This window comes from Oncorhynchus nerka, linkage group LG28, assembly GCF_034236695.1.
Source record: "Oncorhynchus nerka isolate Pitt River linkage group LG28, Oner_Uvic_2.0, whole genome shotgun sequence".
Taxonomy (NCBI): Eukaryota; Metazoa; Chordata; class Actinopteri; order Salmoniformes; family Salmonidae; genus Oncorhynchus; species Oncorhynchus nerka.
In genome coordinates this window covers 36,381,833-36,403,982 of record NC_088423.1, presented here as the reverse complement: position 1 = coordinate 36,403,982, position 22,150 = coordinate 36,381,833, and the positions used below count along the sequence as shown (strand labels likewise).

Below are 22,150 nucleotides of genomic sequence, written 5' to 3'. Positions count from 1 at the left end.
TTTGTGTGGGCTTACCACTTCACAGCTGAGCCGTTGTTGCTCCTGGACTTTTCCACTTCCCAATAACAGCACTTACAGTTGACCAGGGCAGCTCTAGCTGAGCATACATTTAACGAACTGACTTGTTGGAAAGGATGCATCCTATGATGGTGCCACATTGAAAGTCACTGAGCTCTTCAGTAAGGCCATTCTACTGCCAATGTTTGTCTATAGAGATTGCATGGCTGTGTGCTCAATTTTATACACCTGAAAGCCGAATCCACTATTTTGAAGGGTTCTCCACATACGTTTGTATATATAGTGTACCTGACTACCTGGCAATACATGGATGTGTGCACAGCGCTCATTCAAAAGTGTTCCTCATTGAGAGACCAGACAGGGAAGGGATATATAAAGGCTTCCATTTTCCTACTCACAGTACTCACACACTAATAAACTTTTTACACCATTGTGCCTACCCAGACCATAATTATCTGCTGGCTTTGATAGTTTATTCCCACATTGTTTATTCCATCACATTTCCAGCAGCATAACAAGACCATCTCTAGTTATGTAATTGACTGTCTGCTCCTCTGACCTCGGTTCCAAAAATCTGTCATGACATTTCTCATGTAGCCTTTACAGTATGCAGCCGTTCTAATTATATTTACTTTAATCCAGTCTTTTTATTACACAATTTAAGGTCTGAAGATCACTGCAGCCAGTTTGCTCCTCCCCTACTTCCTCAAAGAAGATCCAAGTGGGCTGTATGTCACAGACAGGCTATGTATTTCCCAGTATGGCAAATAAATGAATCAACGTTGTTTCCACAAAGCGTTCTCTGGAGTGATGAATCACGTTTCACCATCTAGCAGTCCGACAGACGAATCTGGGATTGGCGGATGCCAGGAGAGCGCTACCGACCCCAATGCATAGTGGCAACTGGAAAGTTTGGTGAAGGAGCAATAATGGTCTGGGGATGTTTTTCATGGTTCTGGCAAGGCCCCTTAATTCCAGTGAATGGACATATTAATGGTACAGCATACAATGACATTCTAGATGATTCTGTCCTTCCAACTTCATGTTTCAGCATGACAATGCCCCCGTGCACAAAGAGAGGTCCATAAAGAAATGGTTTGTTGAGATCGTTGTGGAAGAACTTGACTGGCCTGCACAAAGCCCTGACCTCTACTCCATCGAACACTTATGGGATGAATTGGAACATTGACTTTGAGCCAGGCCGATTTCACCCAACATCAGTGACCAACCTCACTAATGCTCTTGTGGCTGAATAGAAGCAAGTCCCTGCAGCAATGTTCCAACATCTAGTGGAAAGCCTTCCCAGAAGAGTGGAGGCTGTTATAGCAGCAAAGGAGAGACCAAATCCATATTAATGCCCATGATTTTGGAATGAGATGTTTGACGAGCAGGTATTCACATACTTTTAATCATGTAATGTATTACTCTCATTTCTATGTGGATTTTTTCTGGTATTGCACAAAGCTACATACTGGATCTAAAACATAATGCAAGAGAACAATTTAGATTGTAGAAAGAGAGGAGAGTACCAAAGCAGCGCAGAATGTCAGTCTTTTTATGTGGGAGAACTTGCACAATTGGTGGCTGACTAAATACTTTTTTGCCCCACTGTATATCGGAGTATTTTTATGGACAAGAGAAACATAGTTCCCCCTATTTGAAAATCATTCTGCAGCCTGGAATCGTTTCAACAGTAACTAGGTCTAACACTTTTGTTTGAATATTGATTCAATGAGATTGTTTATTGTGGCTTTTGTAACAAATTAAAAAAGAAGAATGACATTATGCACCAAATCACAGTTCTGGTATAACCAATGTGTCCTTTATATTGTGTTCTTCCCAGGCACCAAGTGTCCGGTCTGGAGCATGAAGTCACAAGCTCTGCTAGTGACTGCATACTGTTGCAACCCAGCAGTGCAAAATCCCCTGGTCTGCCATAGAAAGCCTACAGTATGTAAATTACGATCGCCAGAAAGGCCAAACCCCCAAAAAATGTACGGATGTTTTGGTCTCTAAAGCTATGATCAAGTTCGATCCCCGCTGTCAATTATTTAAAACTTTGCTACAAATCTAGATATTTCATTAAATAGTGATCCATTCTGACTACTACATTTGTCGACACACAGGACCACTTGATGACACAGACCAATCACAGGCCGGCAGGCTACGAAGAGGCTCGTGCCTGGTTGGTTTACTCTCTCAGGCAGGATGAAAACGACTACTGTTTGTCGACCATGATCCTTTGCTAGTTACGGAAACTTTCACCATGATCCGTAGCAACTTGTTAGTGCCATTCAGCCCTTTTCAGCAATATGGCACGCTTCAAATTCAAATACTTCAGGCTTCATGAGCCATCGGGAGTTTTCCATAAGATTATATGGATGATGTCACTACCTACTGGTTTTAATGTCTATGATTCTTCCAGCCAATTGACCCCTCCGTGCTCCGCAATGTTCGGAGAGGACGATGGGACGATCTGTCATTCCATACATTGCCAAAACCCTAGTTAACAGTGTATCAACTAAGCCATGGGAACTTAAGAGTTATATCTAATAACCCTTCATATCTCCCGAAGTTACAGTGGACTACGTTAAATTTATCAAAGTGTGGTGTATATAAATTCTCCAATTCCATAACAGTTTAAACATTTATAAGCCCAAACAACATCCTGGTCATTGGACAGTAGTAGTGTAATGCATTGGGTAAACCCCTATACAGGGACTAGTAGGCAGGACACAGGATGTCACACGTTAACAGTAGTGGTGGGAACTAAGATCAGAGGAGAAGATAAACCACATTTTCTACCTGCTCCAACAGCCCTTTGAACTGTGAGGGGAGAGAGGGAGGGAGTGGGAGAGAGAGGGAGAGGTAGGAGATAAAGGACAGATGTAGAGAGGATGGGAAGTGCAATCTGCAGTACAGCATAAAACGTGCAAAACTAAACAGTGTGAAACCTGGAACTTTGATACTGTGAAATAAAGAGAAAAGAGAGAGAGAGAGAAACACCCTGCGGTTGTCATCTGATTTCTGTTTGTTTACACTCTTTTTTTCCCCTCTACTCATCATAAACCACTTCACTATATTCCTCCTAACCTTTCAGAGCAATTTGGACAATGTCAAAGTTATCATCATCGACTGTGTTTCCCTACAAAGAGTTAGAAGCAAAACCATCACACAACCGAATAGTGGATAAAAAGAAAGCAACAGAAAGGGAGAAGGTATATCAGACGGGGAAATAGAATAATTAAATGGGGAAAGACTAAGTGAGATGGAAACAGACAGAGGATGAAAGAAAAAATAAGTCACTACACCTGTACATGGCTGAGAGCTGACGGCTTGTCTCAAGCACACAGTCAGTCTCACCATCCATCAAATGATTCCACCATATAGGGAAATGGTGATGGGGTGGGAGTATGAAGGGGGGATTGGGCAATGTAGTACCAGTGATAGGTGAGAGAGTATGTTGAATGGGGGGATAGTGTGAGGGTGGGGACTATAGGTGATGGACTGGCTTGATGACTGACACAGTAGTGGACATAGTAGTGGACAGATTGGAGACAAACTGGATTTAGGTCTCCACTCTCCAGATATACAGTATATACTGTAGGTGTACTCACCGCTTGGCTGTGTCCTTGTCCTCTCCAAGAGGTCTGTGTGGCTTTGTCGTGGTGAGTTCGTCTGTTCCCCCCGAGTGACTGTGTCCTCTGGTGGCAGTGACCCCTCCCGGACTGGGCAGCATGAGCAGGCTGGGGGAGGAGAGAGAGAGTTACCACTACTGTATCAGGAAAAGAACAAAAACAAATGAATGATGTACTAGGGTGAGTTGGTATTCAAAAACTGCATGTGTGGAACTTGTTTCTGAGTCTTTGGGTTCTAATGAAGATACAAAAACAGTCTCTAGTCTAGACATAACTAGTAGACCCTATTAACTCTATGAGCTTGTAGGTCATCCCCAGTGGGTTTTGAAGTTTGGATTATATCAGTGGATCAGTTGGTAATTGACAGTTTGTCGTTAAACAATGTATTCATTCCAGGAGCCCCAATGTTGAGTGAGGTGAGGTTAATATTAATATTCAATACAATCCAACCTCATAATCAATGAAGAGCTAAGCTACATTAAAATTCAACATACCCACATGTCTGTCTCTCTCCTCAGAGAAAAAAAAAAACCAAAACCACCCTTTGCTAATGACAGAACATCTGCAGCTCTGCATCAACTGCTGACAAAGCAGACACACAAACTCAAACGTCAAAACTTAAAGTATTTTGGCAGCTCACCCCACAGAGAATTCAGCATTTCTTTCTCCCTTTATCTGGCTCATTATATTATTCTATCTATCTGTCTCTCTGTTATTCTCTCTCTCCCCGTCCCTCTATTATTCTATCTCTCCTTATCTGGCTCTCATCTAATATTCCATTACATAACTCCCTTAATCTTTCTCTCTGTGTCCTTGGTAATTCTACATTATTGTCTATCCGTTTCAATCAGAATCCTTCCCTACTGCAGTTCATCCTCTCTCAATCTTTTCTATCCATCTCTCTCTCGCTTGATTTTTCCCATTCTCAGTTCTTAAAGTTCAGACAGAGATGGGCAAATATCCAGACACTGGTTGCGTGTGTGTTAGAGGTGGCAGAAGTGTGAGGGAGAGAAGATGCTATGTGGGATATTCTTATTGGAATTGGGAGAGCTGGAGAGGTTGGAACATTGATGTTGCTCTGACATTTTCTATTACTGTACCTGACTTTGCTGTAAGGAGGCCCTGAAGCTCAAGGCCAAAAACAAACAAAAAACATACTCTTGGAATTATTTTGTTTGTACGACTTTGTATCTCGTTTGAAAGACTTAGTATCTCATTCCAATTACTTAGTATCTCGTTTGAAGGACTTAGTAAAAGAATAGCTATTTAGTCGAATTAGTTCTCATTTGTTATGCAGCTTCTCAGACCGTGTAATGGTTTGCTACAGCCATTCCTTCATTGATTCCATTAATGTGATTATTCATTATTTCTTTGATAGCCTAAAACAGGGCTGCTTTTGAATGCCAGAGCATGTAAGTGGGTGAGTGCAGAGCAGAGCGTAATTCAAGCTGATTTTTTAAAATGGTGTCAGCTTCTCTCCTGGCTCCAATTTCGCTTAGGTATTGCTCAGTCACAAGCTCTGGGCATGCTCTCCCTAGCATTTTTCATTTCCTCTATTCGGTTGTAATTATTTAGCCTACCCCACCTACAGTAGCCTATATCTAGTTTATATTCTACTTTCTAACAATAGGATATGTCGTTTCTATTTTGAAGGTAATCTATTATAGATGTTTCAGGTAGGCAAGACATAGACTACTGTAAAATGAATGTTTGCTTATCTTGGAATAGAAATACCATAATATAAATCAATTTAATTAAGCTAAAACATGTACATGTAAATAATAAAGGACAGTATCAGCTCCTTTTCATAAATAAAGGGGAATAAATCATGTCAAAGTGCAGAGGTCAAACCGTTTGTGCACACAAGCAAGCACCAACAAGCTTCACATGTGCACTGAGCATGGGGAATGCACCCTACAAATAAAAAAAATATTAGCATTATATAGACAGGAAAACACAAATGTAAAAGCTTGATTACAAACATTTTAAATACATTGAGATGAAGCCACCCCCATGTGTGGGATGTTATTTCTCAAAAATCAATTACATTTAAGTAGGGACCGACATAGAGTCCAGTAGGGCAGTATCACACGGCTACATAGTCTACACTTCACTACTGCTGGAGGGAATACACAGCCATCCTTGATTGTGAGCTAGAATTAAATGTGTGCAACACAAGAGGTAAACAAACATTTTAGATCAATAGAACCAATTTCGGGAGGTAGCTTGATATCATAAGGGAATTGCTTCCACCTCACTTACTGGTCGGACTAGATATCTTGCGCAGTCTGACAGAGAAGTGGCCTATATGAGTACTTTAATAGTAGCCTAAACATACAGCTAAAGTATTCATCACCAATACATTCATGAACTTCAGAGATAATAGGCTGGGTCCTGCTGCAAACAACATGTTTTTATTAGCCTACCAGAATACAAAAAGAGCTTTGTGATAGGCCTTCAATAGAAAGGTTTAACTTGTTATATCATATAGTTCACAATAACAGGAACAAATACTTTAAATCACCTAAATAAAAAGATGACTTTGTTTCATCTTTAAAGAGTATGCTAATTGTATACTGAAACTTAAGGAAGCTCTTTTCAATAGCACCGATGACAACAACCTCCAAGCCATAACATAAGACTGCTGAACAGTTAATGAAAGGGCTACACACACACACACACACACACACACACACACACACACACACACACACACACACACACACACACACACACACACACACACACACACACACACACACACACACACACACACACACACACACACACACACACACTTTTGGAATGCATCCTCGAGAAGTAGTGCTTGAGAGGGAGAACCGTGAGTAAAGGATGGATTTGACTTGCTGTGGCAGTTGTATAGCCTCATACAGCAGTAGCAATAATAATAATAATAATAATAATAAAACCACAAATTAACAATTATTACCTTACTATTTTGTGCAGGCTGACGCAGACTGATAAGGCTCTTTCAAACATTTCAAGCTACCAGGAGTCAAAAGCCACCTACTGGGCAAAAAATGTCTGAGGTGTGCATGGATGATATGTACAATAATATTGTGTGGAGTTGTTTTTATTAGCGGGAAATAGTTGAACTAATGTCTAATTGGTCTTTGGTAACAAATGTGTCACAATACGAGGTAGAGATCTTCATACCTTCTGCCAAACCTGGTCTGATATCGCAAAGAAGATTCGTCCTGTCCCTTTGGAGATTTAGATTGTAGATTACTGGTGTGGAACTGTTTTTACGCACCAATAATCTGTGTTCTCTTTTGGTAATACCACCATTTTGCATGCTGTCTGTGACTGTCGATTACAGCCAAAAGCTGTTTTGTTTGTAATCCGTCTCTTATAGAACGTTTGATCATTCAGTTGCCTGAGTACTTCAGTCTAGTAGACAGTGCAGTCTTGTAAAGTATCAGTGCCTCCCATGTCCACTGGGCTTGTTTCTCAGAGCGCGTAAAGTTATTCCTGAAATAGGGGATAGAGGCCTCCAACTTGGATATGTCTTTATGCATCACTCTGTAGTACGTATCCACAGCTGGGTCAATAGGTCCATGTGGAATGAACATAGAGGACAGAGGGGTTGCAATCTCTAAAGAACCGTTTCAGATGTGCTTATGAATTAGTAGTCGACTCGAAACCTGTTGCAGTTGTGCTTCCTGATATTCAGGCTGATTTGCTTCTAGATGTTTTAATTTGTATATATTGTCTGTAAATAGTTCACAAAAGGTTATTGCACTGTACTGGCCACCAACTTGCTTTCTTTCATCAATCCCAAAAAATAAATGGCACAATAACATTTTCGGGAAATAGAATCCACACAAGGGATTGGCTTCATCTCAATGTATTTTTCAATTTCAGGCTTTTGAAATATACTGAACAAAAATATCAACTCAACATGCAATATTTCTATGATTTTACTGAGTTACAGTTCATATAAGGAAATCAGTCAATTTAAGAAAAATAAATTAGGCCTTAATTTATGGATTTCACATGACTGGGCAGAGACGCAGCCAATCAAAATGAGTTTTTCCCCAGAAAAGGGTTCAGCTGTCCGGCTGACTGGTCTCAGACGACCCCGCAGGTGAAGAAGCCGAATGTGGAGGTCCTTGGCTGGCGTGGTTACACTTGGTCTGCGGACGTACTTCCAAATTCTCCAAAATGACGTTGGAGGCAGCTTATGACATGATTCTCAGGCAACAGCTCTGTGGGACATTCCTGTAGTCAGCATGCCAATTGCACACTCCCTCAAAACTTGAGACATCTGTTGCATTTTTTTGTGTGACAAAACTGCACATTTTAGAGTGGCCTTTTATTATCCCCAGCACAAGGTGCACCTGTGTAATAATCATGCTGTTTAATCAGCCTCTTGATTAAACAGCACTTGACACCTGTCAAGTGGATGGATTATCTTGGCAAAGGAGAAATGCTGACTAACAGGGATGTAAACAAATTTGTGCACAACATTTGAGAGAAAGAAGCTTTTTGTGCATATGGAACATTTCTGGGATCTTTTAATTCAGCTCATGAAACATGGGACCAACACTTTACATGTTGCGTTTATATTTTTGTTCAGTATATATTAAATTCTCCTTTCACTTGTTTATATTATGGCTAGATTTACAATAATATTCCTTTATGTAATTAAGTTTTCACATGTGTATTGTTCTGTCTTAATAATAATAATTATTATTATATTGTCACGCCTTGATCTGTTTCACCTGTCCCTATGATTGTCTCCACCCCCTCCAGGTGTCGCTTATTTTCCCCAGTGTATTTATCCCTGTGTTTCCTGTCTCTCTGTGCCAGTTTGCCTTGTATGTTTCCAAGTCAACCAGCGGTTTTCCCGTTCTCCTGCTTTTTGCTATTCTCCTTTTTCTAGTCCTCCCGGTTTTGACCCTTGCCTGTTTCTGGACTCTGTACTCCCCTGCCTGACCATTCTGCCTGCCTTGACCACGAGCCTGTCTGCCACTCTGTACCTCCTGGACTCTGATCTGGTTTTGACCTTTCACCTATCCACAACCATTCTCTTGCCTACTCCTTTTGGATTAATAAACATTGTAAGACTCTAACCATCTGCCTCCTGAGTCTGCATCTGGGTCTCGCCTTGTGTCATAATAAATATTTAATTTGTAGAGCGCATTTCCCATACTCAATGCACATGTGATGCTTGGTGGCGCTTGCTTCTGTGTGCAAATCATTTGACCGTTGCAGTTTGAGATTATTTATTCCCTTTCATTTATGAAAATAAACCGATTCTGGCCTTTATCATTTAAGATTTATTTATGAAATTTTTGCTTCATTAAATAAATATATTATTATTATATTATGGTGTTTCTACATTTTACAGCAGCCTATGTATTGCCTACCTGAAACATGCGTTAATACATTTGAAGTCCTTCAAAATAGAAATGACATATCCTAATGTTAGAAAGTAGAATATAAACTAGATGTAGGCTACTGTGGGTGGGATAGGCTAAATAATTACAACCAAATAGGCCTAATTAAAAGTGATAGTGAAAAAGGAAACAAAAATGCTATGAAAAGCATGCCCAGAGCTTGTGGCTGAGCAATACCAGAGCAAAATAGGTGCGGGAGACAAGGCTTCACCATTTTCCAAATCTTCTCGAATTACGCTCTGCTCCTCCCTCCACACTCGCCCACTTAAATGATCTGGAATTAAAAAGCAGCCCTGCTTTAGGCTATCAAAGAACTGTCAATGAATAATAATATCAATGGGTGGAATCAGCGAATGAATGGCTGCAGCAACCATTACACTGACTGACAAGCTGCATAAGAAATTAGGTCTAATTTGACAAAATAACATTTTTTTACTAAGTAATTCAAACGAGAAAACTATGTAATTTGAACGAGATACTAAGTTGTTCAAATGAGTCTACATTTATAATGTATTTGTTTTGCCTTGGGCTTCAGGGATTCCATACATTTGGTATTACTGTACATGGGGAATTTGAATAACATCAGTGGACAGTCTGTTTTTTTGCCTAACGAGACCACTAGCTCCTGAACACTAATGAACGTTACAACACTGATGGATCCAGGTAAAAGCTAACAGAACTGAGATTACCATTCCCACATATGTAGATGTCTGACTATGGTATAAGTAAAACCACAACTCCCACATAACCCAATGTTGCACTAAGCAGCTGTCGTGCACTGGCAGAGAATGACTGCCGTCCTCTCGCTGACCCCTCCTGGAGACTCACCCCCTGTTGCTGTAGCTGCTGTTGCTGTAGTGTGAGCTGAGCGATTGATCTCTCCTTATTCCTCAGCTCCTCCCTGAGCTTCCACACCTCCTTCATTAGCTCCTCCAACTGAAAAACGCACAGTGGTTAATTTCTAGTCTAACAATGCTACTTGTTTTGGCTCAATGTCCGAAATAGTGTTTTTCCAGGTGGGGTCCTACCTGTAGGGTCATGCTGTTATCCTCTTCACCGCCCTCAACAACCTCTGGGCCACCGTCCTCCATCTACAAACATCAGAAAAAACACAACATAAGATTCAGTATTCTGAACAGTACTATGCTGGGCAGAAAGGAGAACTAGCTGTAGGTATATTGTATTTTATATGCTATTATAATGATACTACTAATTGCTACATAGTTGGGAGCTTCTTCGGTAGATTATTCTGTAGAATGGCTGATAAGGGCCTTGAAGCAGTTTGGTAGACATAAAAATAACTTTTCTCAAGCAGAGGGACATGTTCACTGTGTATCCCGAAAGAACTGTAATTTTCTGCTTTTGGACGCTCTAGCTTGCCTATAGTCAGCTAGGTACACCGATACAGCCTGTTGCTTGTAGCTCAGATAGATCAATTATGACTAAAGTAGAGATGCATTTTACAGCTGCTGCCCAGAGCACAACATTACAGCTCCAAAGAAACAATTAAGAAGAGAAGAACTAATGGGCGGGCCAACAAACTGTTTGGTGCTCAAGGCCAAACTACCCTGTTAATTAAAGAAAACAAACATACTTTGTCAATTAGATGACTAGTCAAATATCAAATGAACATGAATCAAACATTTTTGGAGATAATGAACAGAATCGCAGCTCTGACAAGCAAATACAATTACCATCACAGAAAGTGAACTGTGTGTCGATATGTGTTTGTCATGTCATGTCAGAGATAATCTTGGGGCACAGTTGACTTGTTTTGGAAGAATGTAATCTGTTGAGGGCTGTGAGGCCAAAGCCAATATCAACCAGCCTGACACTAAGGTAGATATTGGGGTCCTACAGGGCCAGACATGAGACGCTGTACAGTCCGAGGCTGGACACTACTGATTAGCTGTCTCACACGTCACATCACACACTGTGTGTGTGTGTGTGTGTGTGTGTGTGCGTGTGTGCGCGTGTGTGTGTGTGTCTGTTAAATGGAATGTGTCATCTGATACCGACAGATCTATTAAGTGATTAGGTACCACAGGTAACCCACAAGGGAAGAGCAGGGTCGTAGTAAGAGGTAAGAGGAGATGAGTGACACATAGAATAAAACCATGTGCCACAGTCATTCACTCGCAAGCCATGGACATGAGACATGTGACATTCTCAGTAAAGCACAGTAAAGCCAGCAGCTATTTTCTATGATTACATCATATCAAACCAGTTCTCTTCTCCAGAAATCTCTCCATCTAAGGAGATGTGGGAGAGATTCAGTGTGTATCTCTGCTACATCCTCACAAGTAGGCATAGAGTGTCACTGTGGCAGCAATGCAGATTTCTACTGCCTTTCAACTTCAGAAGCCTTCTCCCACCTGGATGTGTGATAAACTCCTATAAAGCTACTGCTTGATACAACATCAGCAGCCTCCATCTAGCGAAGTGTAAACTCAAACCTTGACATAATAGTTATTCTACTAAAGTTACATTTTATTGGATGCTAAATCTATTTAATTGTAAAAGGAGCTGACAACAGTTACAAGATATGATTTCCACTTGCTTAGTCATAGCTCAACTCAACAGAGTGATTAGATTGGAATTACATTGAGTTCCCGAGGACTACATTCGAGCCTTTGAGGGAGTGTGTGTTACCTGTAATAAACTCTTGAGTGTAAGCAGCTGGTTTTTCACTGAGCTGCAGTCCTGGGCCATATGTTTGAGTGTGAGCTCGTCCAGCGCCCCCGTGTGTCCATTGTGTCTCCCTACGGGAGGAAAGGGCCGGGGGCCTACCCTGAACCCCACAGGGCCAGCATAACCATCATACTGCTGGAACACTGGATCCCTGGGAGTGGGAGTGGGGGGGAGAGAGGCAGTCAGATATTTATATTTGCCACATTGACTAGGTGTAAATGGGCAAATTAAGTCATTTACAAAATGCACTCTGACTTTTTGTAAATCATTTCACCCTGGAGCTTCATATTCACGATTATCAAGTGGGTGGTTCGAGCCCTGAATGCTGATTGGCTGACAGCAGTGGTATATCAGACCATATACCACAGACATGACAAAACATTTATTTTTACTGCTCTAATTACATTGGTAACTTGTTTATAATAGCAATAAAGCACCTCAGGGGTTAGAGGTATATGGCCAACATACCACAGCTAAGGACTGTATCCAAGCACTCTGCGTTGCATCATGCATAAGAACAGCCCTTATCCATGGTATATTGGCCATATACAACACCCCCCGTGCCTTATTACTTAAATATAGCACACCTAGCATACTATGTTATGTTTGGTATTTTTACCATTTTCATGCTGTAGGATAGCTACTGATTCTCACCTGGTGTCATTGTGGAAGTGATCCGGTCCATTCCAGTGATGCTGCCTTCTCCTCCAGTGACCTTGTCGTCCCCCCCTCTCTGAGCGTTCAAAATGGGACATCCCGTTAGCGTCTTCACAGAGAGAAAGAGAGGTCACGGTCATCCAAAAGTTAGCTTAGAATCTAAGACGTTTGTGTGTGTGTGTGTGTGTGTGTCTGGGGGCAGTGGTCCTATATGTTGCATGTAAACAGACTCCTGTACACACACAAACAAATATTGCCCCATGAGTTTATCTTTATCCCTACATTGTTGGAAAATGAGAAACATTTCACTGTTAGTCTACACCTGGGTTCGATACTGTGACCAAAACAGTTGCATTTGCGACCATTTGACTTGGCAGTGCAACACAAATTTTGATTTGATTTGCTAAAAAAATATATCTATATATTTATTTTTACCTGGTCCCGTTCCTTTTTTGTTCACAATTCGCTTTTTTTTTATCATCATAATTTATTCAAACAGTAATATGCAATTGACCAAAATTAAATCAACTTTCTGAAGAGGCAACAACGGCACGGGAATACCCATGTCTGTGTGTGTTAGGGCTCGACATGCAGGGGAGGTTTTGGAAACCCGCTTGGGCCAGTGAAAAAAAATGGTATTTTTAATCCAGGCTAAATCATTTATAAAAAAAAAACCCAGATAGATTCCAGAAGCTGTTTGTTCGTTATGTTGATTATTAATCACGCACGCAGCACACATATAGTCTATAGGTAATCTGTCGGGCAGAATAGCGCACAGCTCTCAAACAGCTGGTTGTTGTGTGGAGAGAAACCCGACAGCGGTAGGAAACATTTTCAAAGTGATGATATCTACCAGTAAATGCTAAGGCAAGAATGGGTATGCAAACCAATTAAATTCAAAGTCTTGGTTGAATATTTGCAATGCACAATTCAGTCATCATGGAATAGCCTACCTTGAATATGAAATACAAATGTAAATTGTCACATTCCCTGAATTAAACAGGTGTAGGCTTTACTGTGAAATGCTTACTTATGAGCCCTTTCCCGACAATGCAGAGTTAAAAAGTAAGGAAAAGTTGCTAAAAGTGTTAAAGGAAATAGTAACCCCCAAAAATAACAATAACGAGACTATATACTGTACAAGGAGTACCAGTACTGAGTCAATGTGCAAAGGCACGAGGTAGTTGAGGTAGTACAGTATGTACATGTACTGTAGGTAGTGATAAAAGTGACTAGGAAATCAGGATAGATAATAAACAGAGTAGCAGCAGCATTTGGGAAGAGTGTGAAAGTTTTTTAAACGTGTCTTTGTGTGAGTGTGCGTGTGCGTGTGTGGCATCAATATGCATGTGTGTGTGTTTTGTGTGTGAGCGTAGGTAGTGTGTGAGTATATGTGTGTATATGTAGCCTAGTGGTTAAGAGCATTGTGCCGGTAACTGAAAGGTTGTTAGTTTGAATCCCTGAGTCAAATTAACAAAAAATCTGTCAATGTGCCCTTAAGCAAGGCACTTAACCCTAATTGCTCCTATAAGTCGCTCTGGATAAGAGCGTCTGCTAAATGACGTAACTGTATGTTGGAATGTCAGTGTAGTATGTGTGGGTAGAGTCCAGCATAGAGTCATTGCAAATAAAAAGGGGATCAATGCAAATAGTCAGGGTAGCCATTTGAGTAACTGTTCAGCAGTCTTAAGGCTTGGGGGTAGATGCTGTTCAGGAGGCTTTTAGTCCCAGACTTGGCGCTCCGGTACAGCTTGATGGCGGAAGCAGGCGCTTTGATCCTTGAAAAGTCATTGACGTTATGGTGGCAAATTTAGAAATCTAATATAATTATTCCGTGATTTAATTTATGTTAACATTTTATGAGATACGTAGGCGTTTTCATTTCCTGACATTTCAATTGAAGGGTTTTGCGCTACTTTCTGTAGCTAGAGGACTCCTGATATCTCCAGGAGTGATAAGTATCATTTGTTTGTCTTAATCTGTTGTGGTCTAGTACTGTCTTTTTGCTAGGTACTTATGGGCTTGTACCAAATACCTCTCAGAGTACTGACAATCCTGCTTGATCTGTCTATCTGAGACCTGGCTTACGGAACAGGATCCCGACTCCGTTGTGGAGCTGCATGGCTCCACAATTATTAGAATGGATCAAAACATCGACTCTGGTAAGATATGGTGGTGGGGTTTGTGCAATCATCCATGAGAACTATTGCAATCCTGCCCATACTACAACTAAGCACAAGGTCTGTAATAAAGACATTGAACTCCTTGCCCTTAACCTACGGCCATACTACCTGCCATGGGAAAATATTTCAGATCCATTTTTTTATTGTTTACGTATCCCACGCTGACACCCAAATAGCTGCCGACTCGATTCACGACCTTGTATCCCAGGCTGAGACAGTCACCTGAAGCAGTAAAGCTGATCCTGGGAGACTTTAACATGTGCAATCTATCTGAACACTTACCATCATATCAGCAATATGTTACATGTCCTACCCAAAATGAAGCCTTTCTGAACCTCTGTTTTGCTAACATCCCAGGTGTGTATTTTTCCAAGGCACTACCCAATCATAACATGGTTCAGCTCATCCCAGTCTACAAAGCACGTCTGCAATGAGAAAAGGCTAAAAAGGTGGAGATTAAAAGATGGACTGAAGCCCTCCCTGATTGTTTTGAGTCAACTGATTGGGCAGCTCTGATGTACGGCACCGATGACCCGGAAGAGGCAGCGGATATCGTCTCTGAGTACATCTGTTTCGGTGAGGATCTCATTATTCCCAAAAAGGAAGGCAATATCTCCCCCAATAATAAACTGTGGTTAACTCAGAAATTAAAAGAACTCCTCAACCAGAAAAAAAGTGTTTTAAATCAGGTGGCAGTAAAAAGGAAAGGAAAAATAACAGAGGCAACTTAAAAATATTTAAGCAGTGCAAAGCAGAGTACAAAGACCAATTAGAAAACATTTTCAAGGACCGTAGGAAATCCTGGCAAGGGCTACAAACCATCATAGGCTACAAACCAAAGAGACATTGGATGACTGTCAAATGACCTGCTTTTCCAAAGTATTTTAACAGTTTCTATTTAGGTTGACTTTTTGTGATTTTACATCGCAGCAGAAAGTGGACTTGGACAGTATAGACACCATACCAGCTGTTGATATACAGATTTCTGTGAAAGACATCAAGCAATAATTTCAACGTGTCAACCCAAGAAAATCATATAGTCCAAGCAACTTTGTCAACCACTTTGAAAAAAATCTGCTACTCATTCACTCAGCTTATTGACTCTGGTCTCACTCACACAGAACTACCCTACGCCTTGACCGCTTTCTTTTTTTCCGTACTCTCACGACTAGTGTCCCCTCATGGCTTGGTTCTAGGCCGTTTTCTCTCTAGTCACCAAGTCACTTGTCTCTATATTCTCACATGGTCTCTCCTATCATTGCTATGTGGATGACACTGAACAATTCCCCGCTTGTGCCATCAAACACCTGCAACTTATCCAGAATGCTTCTGCCCGCCTGGTTTTCAACCTTCCCAATTTCTCTCATGTCACACCGCTCCTCCGAAAACACTCCACCGGCTTCCAGTCGAAGCTCGCAGCCACTACAAGACCATGCTGCTTACCTACAGAACAGCAAGAGGAACTGCCCCTCACTAACTTCAGGCTATGCTCAAATCCTACACCCCAATCTGAGCACTCCGCCACCTCAGGTCTTTTGGCCATCCCACCATTACGGGAGGGCAGTTCCTGCTAAGCCCAGACCAAGCTCTTCACTGTCCTGACACCCCAAACGTGGAACCAGCTTTAAATAATCCTCTTCCTCACCTTGACCACCCCCCCCCCCCACAAAAAAATACAAATAAAAAATGTAACCAACACTTTACACCCCCCCAATGCTCACATTACTCTGACATTTTAGAATGTAAAAAATAAGGTGAAAATCAAACTTAATACCATTTAGGATAGATTATAAAAAATGCATTCTTAAAGTGGTAATGCATACTTTTTTGCGTACATATTGGGGGGATTGTTTTTAAATCTATAGGCTATTACAACAATTACATATAAAATGTAGGTCCTTAATTAAATTACAATTTAAGTGCTTGTAAAGCCCTTGAATCTCACTTTCAAATGTCTGTATGAACCCTGTATAGATTATTTTCTCAGACCGCAAATTAAATCTAAAATCACCTGCTATTTGCTTTATGGTCAGATTTTTTTTAAATTTGGGCCAGTAGATTTCAGTTGGCACTGGCAAATTTATGTGAATGTTGAATTTTGTATGGAATGCAGGCACATTATGGGACACAGGCCAGGTCATTATCAATGTGTGTGTGTATGTACAGTTGAAGTCGGAAGTTAACATACACTTAGGTTGGAGTCATTAAAACTCGTTTTTCAACCACTCCACAAATTTCTTGTTAACAAACTACAGTTCTGGCAAGTCGGTTAGGACATCTACTTTGTGCATGACACAAGCAATTTTTCGAACAATTGTTTACAGACAGATTATTTCACTTATAATTCACTGAATCACAATTCCAGTGGGTCAGAAGTTTACATACTTCTGTTCACTGTGCCTTTAAACAGCTTGGAAAATTCCAGAAAATGATGTCACGGCTTTAGAAGCTTCTGAAAGGCTAATTGACATCATTTGAGTCAATTGGAGGTGTACCTGTGGATGTATTTCAAGGCCTACCTTCAAACTCAGTGCCTCTTTGCTTGACATCATGAGAAAATCAAAAACAATCAGCCAAGACCTCAGAAAATAAATGTAGACCTCCACAAGTCTGGTTAATCCTTGGGAGCAATTTCCAAATGCCCGAAGGTACCACGTTCATCTGTCCAAACAATATTACACAAGTATAAACACCATGGGAACAAACAGCCGTCATACTGCTCAGGAAGGAGACGCATTCTGTCTCCTAGAGATGAACTTACTTTGGTGCGAGAAGTGAAAATCATTCCCAGAACAACAGCAAAGGACCATGTGAAGATGCTGGAGGAAACCGGTACAAAAGTGTCTATATCCACAGTAAAAATGAGTCCTATATCCACATAACCAGAAAGGGCCACTCAGCAAGGAAGAAGCCACTGTTCCAAAACCGCCATAAAAAAGCCAGACTATGGTTTGCAATTGCACATGGGGACAAAGCTAATACTTTTTGGACAAATATCCTCTGGTCTGATGAAACAAAAATAGAACTGTTTGGCCATAATGACCATCGTTATGTTGGGAGTAAAAAGGGGGAGGCTTGCAAGCCGAAGAACCCCATCCCAACCGTGAAGCACGGGGGTGGCAGCATCATTCTGTGGGGGTGCTTTGCTGCAAGGAGGGACTGGTGCACTTCACAAAAGAGATGGCATCATGAGGTAGGAAAAGTATGTGGATATATTGAAGCAGCATCTCAACACATCAGTCAGGAAGTTAATGCTTGGTCACCAGTGGGTCTTCCACATGGACAATGACCCCAAGCTTACTTCCAAAGTTGTGGCAAAATGGCTGAAGGACAACAAAGTCAAGGTACTGGAGAGGCCATCATAAAGCCAATCCCATAGAAAAATTGTGGGCACAACTGAAAAAACGTATTTGAGCAAGGAGGCCTACTAACCTTACTCAGTTACACCAGCTCTTTCAGGAATAATGTCCCAAAATTCACCCAACTTATTGTGGGAAGCTTGTGGAAGGCTACCCGAAACGTTAAACAATTTATAGGCAATGCTACCGAATACTAATTGAGTGTATGGGAATGTGATGAAAGAAATAAAAGCTGAAATAATAAATATATACACACACACACACACACACACACACACACATTGCCTTTTCAGACCCTTTGACTTTTCCACAGTTTGTTACGTTAAAGCCTTATTCTAAAATTGATTAAAATGTTTTTTTCCCTCATCAATCTACACACAACTGAAATATCACAAATATCACATAAGTATTCAGTACTTTGTTGAAGCAGCTTTGACAGCATTGAGTCTTCTTGGGTATGACGCTACAAGCTTGGCACACCTGCATTTGGGGAGTTTCTCCCATGCTTCAGGTAGGGTGGAGGGGATATGGTCCTTGACTAGTCTCTCAAAGCACTTCATGATGACGGAAGTGAGTGCTACGGGGCGATAATTCATTTCTTGGGAACAGGAACAATGGTGGCCCTCTTGAAGCATGTGAGAACAGCAGACTGGGATAAGGAGTGATTGAATATGTCCGTAAACACACCAGCCAGCTGGTCTGCGCATGCTCTGAGGACGCGCCTTGCGAAGGTTAACACGTTTAAATGTTTTACTCACTTTGGCTGCAGTGAAGGAGAGCCTGCAGGTTTTGGTTTGGTTTTGGTTTTGTTGTCCTCAAAGCGAGCAAAGAAGTTGTTTAATTTCTCAGGGAGAAAGATATTGTGATCTGCGACGGGGCTGGTTTTCCTTTTGTAGTCCGTGATTGACTGTAGACACTCCACGTACCTCTCGTGTCTGAGCCGTTGAATTGCGACTCTACTTCATCTCTATACTGACGCTTAGCTTGTTTGATTGCCTTGCGGAGGGAATAGCTACACTGTTTGTATTCGGTCATGTTTCCGTTCACCTTGCCATGATTAAAAGCAGGGGTTCGCGCTTTCAGTTTCACGCGAATGCTGCCATCAATCCACGGTTTCTGGTTGGGTAATGTTTTAATAGACGCTGTGGGTACAACATCTCCGATGCACTTCTAATAAACTCGCTCACCGAATCAGAGTATTCATCATTGTTATTGTCCGACGCTATGCGGAACATATCCCAGTCCATGTGCTCGAAGCAATCTTGAAGTGTGGAATCCGATTGGTCGGACCAGCGTTGAACAGACCTGAGCATGGGCGCTTCCTGTTTTAGTTTCTTTCTATAGGCTGGGAGAAACAAAATGGAGTCGTGGTCAGACTTTCTGAAAGGAGGGTGGGGAGGGCTTTATATGATGATCCAGGGTTTTGCCATTGGATATGCTGATAATATTTAGGGAGCCTTGTTTTCAGATTAGCCTTGTTAAAATCCCCAGTTACAATAAATGCAGCCTTAGGATATGTGGTTTCCAGTTTACATAGAGTCAAATGACGTTCTTTCAGGGCCATCGATGTGTCTGATTGGGGTGGGATATACATGACTGTGATTATGGTCGAAGAGACATCTCTTGTTAAATAATGCAGTCAGCATTTGATTGTAAGGAATTCTAGGTCAGGTGAACAAGAGGACTTGAGTTCCTTTATGTAGTTATGATCACACCACGTCTCATTAATCATAAGACACACCCCCCTGCCCTTCTTCTTTCCAGAGAGATGTTTGTTTCTGTCGGCACGATGCGTGAAGACGCCAGGTGGCTGTACCGACTCTGATGACGTATCCTGAGCCATGTTTCCGTGAAACAAAGAACGTTACAATCTCTGATGTCTCTCTGGAAGGCAACCCTTGCTCGGATTTCGTCTACCTTGTTGTCAAGAGACTGGACATTGGCGAGTAGTATGCTCGGGAGCGGTGCGCAATGTGCCCGTCTACGGAGCCTGACCAGAAGACCGCTCCGTCTGCCCCTTCTGTAGCGCCATTGCTTTGGGTCGCCGGCTGGGATCCGATCCATTGTCCTGGGTGGTGGACCAAACAGAGGATCCGCTTCGGGAAAGTCATATTCCTGGTCGTAACGTTGGTGAGTTGACGTTGCTCTTATATCCAACTGTATGTAATAAAACCTCATATTTCCTGGGGTAACAATGTAAGAAATAACACATAAAAAAACAAAATGCGCATAGTTTCCTAGGAACGCAAAGTGAGGCGGCCATCTCTGTCGGCGCCGGAAGAAAGTTGTAGAAACCTCAAGGAAATCTCAAGGATAATCAACAAATAGCTAGCAAAGGAGCTGAATACTTATGTAAATAAGGTATTTTATTAAAGTTTTCATAATTTTCCCTAAATTACAAAAAACTTTTTCATGTTGTCATTACGGGTTATTGTTTGTAGATTGCTGAGGATTTGTATTTAGTTAATCCATTTTAGAATAAGGCTGTTACGTAACAATGTGGAAAAGGGCACTTTCCAAAGGCACTGTATATATAAAAATTGGTGCAACCAAGTTATGTGCTGCTGCTGCCAACTGGAAAAGCACCAGTGGAAAAAGCTTGTGTAGAACCCTGAGAAGCATGTGACAACTTGATTTGTTTAGATTTTTAGAGGACATCTATTTGTTCCTACACACACACCTACCCACAAACAAGCACACACACTCAGAAAGTCAGAATACAATCACATAGCAAAATAAGGATTCTTTAAGCAGTTCTTCATCTCATAAAACATTCACACATTGCTCCATTGCTTGAAGTATGATTTGTACTGAATAAGACATCAAACCAAAGACGGCAGTTCTAGACTCAAGCTAAGGCCGACAGTCAGTAGGACTCTCAGGGGAAAACATCAAGAGAGAAGTTTAACAAACTCGTACTCACCCACAAAACACAGACAGACACGCAATTTCCCTTTCAAACAGAGCAAGAAAGGAAGGGACATAAATATTTGGCAACACTATTCAAACAAGCCATTAATGAACCGAGACAACATCAAAAAGACAGACTGCATAAAATTGATTGCCCGTCTTTGAATAACTGAATCTTACTGCAGTTGTACCATGATGTGGTGCAAAACAAAGGACACAGAATACAGAAAGTCGGCCACTTTCTTCAGCTGAGGACTCAAGAAATACTTTATCCAGCCTCTCTCCACATACCGCAACTGATGACGACCCTGTCCAAATAGTCAGCTCAGCTCAGCTACATTCCAAGACTCTCTGCTACATCCATAAACACGTTCTCAACAGTACAAAACTGAAATCCAAATATAAGAAAGTGTGAGAAAACAGTGTGGGCTAAAGTGTCAGTCAGCTGTTTAAAGGGCTAGAGAAACTCATCCACCCTGTTTTCTGAGAAACTCTCTAGGATCTGGGGCCAGAGAGGGAGGGAGAGGCTGGGGTGGCTGTGTTCGTGGCCAGGCTGGGTGTCACCAGCTTGGGGAGGGAGGGAAGAGACCACTGGGCCTCTCCTGTCATTGGAGCTAGAGCCTGCCTGCTGGATAAAATAGCAGGGCCTCCCTTTCCCTTCTCCCTTCTTCCTTTCCCCTTCCTGCTTGGCTGGCACAGCCTGCGTGTCAATTGAAAGGAGGGTGGAAGGGGAGGAGAGTGAGCCTAAGACTATGCAACAGTAAATCTCCCTCCCTTCTTCCCCTCTCTCTATGCCTGCCCCAAACGGCTGAGCTTGGCTGGACCCTCTCTCTGCTCTCCTCTCCCTTAGCTACGACCCTTCGCTATGACATACAGGACTATAAATACAGGCTCTTCCCAAAAAGGAGGAGAGAAGTATGCTGGTTGGATTCACATTCTTTCAGAGTGAACATTCCTGTCACACTCACTCAACACACTCACTGCAGCACTCTGTAAACAGAAAAACAAGGCTGTGACTGTTTATATAGTCGTTCATTAGCTAGTTCTAATTAAAGGGCAGCTGCCCCAGTAATGTGTGTGTGTGTGTGTGTGTGTGTGTGTGTGTGTGTGTGTGTGTGTGTGTGTGTGTGTGTGTGTGTGTGTGTGTGTGTGTGTGTGTGTGTGTGTGTGTGTGTGTGTGTGTGTGTGTAAGACTACATAAGCTCTGGGTTTGTCTGTGCGTTTTGGGGTCATGAAGGGACCCTTGTTAGCAATCCCTTGGCAAGACTGGT

At 41.7% G+C, this 22,150-nt stretch overlaps 1 pseudogene; it reads right to left on the bottom strand.

Moving 5' to 3' along the window:
* The window catches only part of LOC115113191 (serine-rich coiled-coil domain-containing protein 2-like), a 70,109-nt pseudogene that overhangs the window by 9,802 nt on the left and 38,157 nt on the right, over positions 1-22,150 (bottom strand).